Here is a 3455-nt window from a genome sequence, read left to right as displayed (position 1 = left end):
CTAATTACTCCTGAGAGAAAGAGATGAAAATGTCGGTAGGTGTAGAATTTACATCTACAGAATGGACTCGTTGTGATTGTTTAAGCAAGCGGGTGACCAGAGTTAATCAGGTGAGTGTTCTGGGGAAAAAAGAGAGAAAAGAGAAAGAAGAAGGAAAAAAAAAAAGGGAGGAGGGCACCTCTCAAGCAGGGATGGGCGTGGCGTGATCCACTGCCTCAGGCGGGAGCTCTGCCATGGCGGTTGTGGGGAGGAGAGTGACGGTGCTCCAGTCCCTTCTTGAACCAAGTGCTGCACCTCGCTTTTTTGGGCGTGTAAACACTCTGTACTGGGGGCGCAGTCAAGGTTGGTTGCACTCTTCAACCCAGGACAATCCCAGTCTCCAAAACCCAGCCCGCGCGCCCCGCCAAAATTGCCTTAGACACAACTTCCCAGGCAACCCCCTCGGGACAATTCCAGGCCCCCTGCCCAGCTTTGGGGGGGACGTCAGAATTGCTGCTTCCTTCTCTGGGCCGGGCTGGTGAGCATGGGCGGTGGCTTGCCTGCCGGGTGCGGCGAGCCTGCTGGAGTGAGGAAAACCAGGTCCCTCTATGTCTCGTCACCCGAAACACGAACTCACAGGCAAATCTCCCAGTTTTTAGCTCTTTGCCTTCCCTCTAGAGTTCCAGCCCGCCAAGAGCGCGGACGCCTGGTGTCTGTGCATGGCTCCTCCAGGGGCCCAAGCCAGCCAGGAGGACAATGGCGGCAGGTGCGCCACTTCTTTAGAAGTGCAGCCAGCCTGGAGCAAGCACAAAGAAGCAGTCTGTGTGCTCAGCACCCCCGGGACAAGTTGGCACGAGGGGACCTGGCGTGCAGGTATTTGGCAAGTACGGTCGTTCTCTGCCCCAAGCGGAGGCTTTTCCCCCTAGCGGAGGTTTTTCTGTTTCAGACTCTTTCTTTTTCCCATCTCACTCCCCGTAGAGGGTAGAGGGGGATCGCCTCCGACCCTGGAGTCTCAGATCCCGGCCCGATTTTATCTTCCCCAGTTCGCACTCACGTTAGAAGGCTTTCTCAGTGGATTCTGCGTCCTTTTTCTCCCAGTCTCTCAGGTTTTGTAAGGTTTCCAACGGCTTCAGATCTTTTCCGTGTGATGTATGGGTGTGAGTGCAAGTACGGAGCTCCTTACTTCTCCGCCATCTTGCCCCTCCCCCCGATACCAGTATACTTTTAAAAGCCATTTGTTTTAACCTTAGTCTTTTCTGACCACAGATAAAATTTCTTTCCAATGATTTCCCTTCACAAACCTTCTATAACTTCCCTTTACTTTCAGATTTTGAACCTAACCCCCTTTTTCCTCAAACAACCAGTCTCATGTAGGACAAAATTACTTTCTTTTACATTCAACAAAAAGGTATTCCCATTCCTTATATCTTTTTTTACATATCTCCTACTTTTCTGCATACAGAGCTCCTATCCTTCTTTTTATCCGTCTTAATTACCTTTAGCAGAATTTTAACTCTTAGAAACCTTAGTCTCTAGTGAAAACTAAGTAGCAACCAATTCTGAACTTATCTGATATATCAGAAGTTTTTTAGATGGCAAACTTATGGATCCATTATGTATAAAGCATGTTTTTAAAAATTTTAATGTTTTATTTATATTTGACAGAGAGAGAGAGAGAGAGACACTGAGCAAGTGGGGGATGAGGCAGAGAGAGACAGGGAGACACAATACAAAGCAGGATCCAGGCTCTGAACTGTCAGCACAGAGACTGATGTGGGGCTTGAACTCATGAGATCATGACCTGAGTCAGACTCTCAATCGACTGAGTCATCCAGGTACCCTTAAAGCATGTTTTTCAACAGATTTAAATATCCTTAATTTTTAGGGTTTTTTGTTTGCTTGTTTGTTTCTGTTTTTTCTTCCAGCAACCTGGGTTAGGTTTTGGGATACTTCTATATATTGATTAGGGTTGTCTGAAAATTTGCCCAAGTCCTTTTTATTCGCTTAGAATCTTGCAAGGAAAATGGAACCTTCTTGGAGCCAAATTCACCACGAGGCATTTCAGTCAATAGATACATTGAATGTGCCTTCTTCCCAGGGGAAGGTTTTTTCATCCTTGACAATCCTGGATAAAGAGGGCATGAGGGTCTAACAGGTGGCTGTTTCTGAGAAGAGGCATCAGGGGGCAAGTCTGCAAGTACTTGCCTTTCTTGGCCCCTTGAGCGGGGCAGGAGGTTGACACCTAACTTACAACTCTTATATAAGGAGCTTTAATTTTACAATATAGATCAAACTGTAAGATAGTACTGTACTGAATACCTCCCTCAGGAGGCCAGGACTCTCCATCCTCCGGGAGAGATTTCAGGCTCCTCTTAGCATTGTTGGGTTCAGTATCAAGCTCTGACCCGGATCAGACTCCTGATGCCATGTTAAGCTGTATGAGGTGGTCATGGAGACACTGATCAAGATTCAGACCTCGCTTTGGCCCCTCGGTCAGGTTGGAACCTTTCCACTATCCATCTCGTTCACAATAGTCACACAGTGACTGCAACCCACCACCCAATGCCCAGCTCCTTAGAGTTACGGTTTCATTCTTTATTCCTTATGGAACTATTCAGGGCAACTCTGGGAAGTCATCAGGCTCCCCTTCTGCCGCTTAGGGGCAGGTCTACCAATCTGGGTTCTTACCTGTCTGTTGGGCAGTTCTCACTGAGCTGTTCCTGGGCCTCACCAGGTTCCATTGTGCTTCCAGACCCTTGCCCCATTGCACTGGGAGGAACTAGTCGCCTATGGATCAAGCAGTGCACAGGCACCAGGTAAGGTCACTTCTCCCTTTGCTCAGAGGTTTGCACCCTGGTGACAAAGGAGGTGGGAATGCATCATCTCCGAGTCCCAGAGGTGAGCCCCCAAGAAATAGAGCAGGATTCTCCCATAGAGAGATGGGACACTGAGGCTTTCTTTGTCCAGGAAGCAACTTTATTCATTGTACCAGCTCGGGCTCAGTGGATTAGAAATGAAATACTGAGCCCAGAGCACAGTGGGGTGTAGCCTTTTATGCAATGTCCACTTCTACTCAACAAGATACTTGCAAATCGAATCCAACAGCACATAAAAAGAATTATCCATCATGATCAAGTGGGATTCATTCCTGGGATACAGGGCTGGTTCAATAATTGCAAATCAATTAATGTGATACATCACATTAACAAAAGAAAAGATAAAAACCATATGATCCTGTCGACAGATGCAGAAAAAGCATTTGACAAAATACAGCATCCCTTCTTAATTAAGACCCTCGAGAAAGTCGGGAGATCAGGAACATGACAGGGATGTCCACGCTTACCACTGTTGTTTAATGCAGTGCTGGAAAGCCGAGCATCAGCAATCAGACAACAAAAGGAAATCAGAGGCATCAGAATTGGCAAAGAAGAAGTCAAACTTTCACATTTTGCAGACGACATGATACTCTACATAGA

This window comes from Crocuta crocuta, unplaced genomic scaffold (genome assembly GCF_008692635.1).
Source record: "Crocuta crocuta isolate KB4526 unplaced genomic scaffold, BGI_CrCroc_1.0 scaffold202, whole genome shotgun sequence".
NCBI lineage: Eukaryota > Metazoa > Chordata > Mammalia > Carnivora > Hyaenidae > Crocuta > Crocuta crocuta.
Note: the sequence above shows the minus strand (reverse complement) of the source record.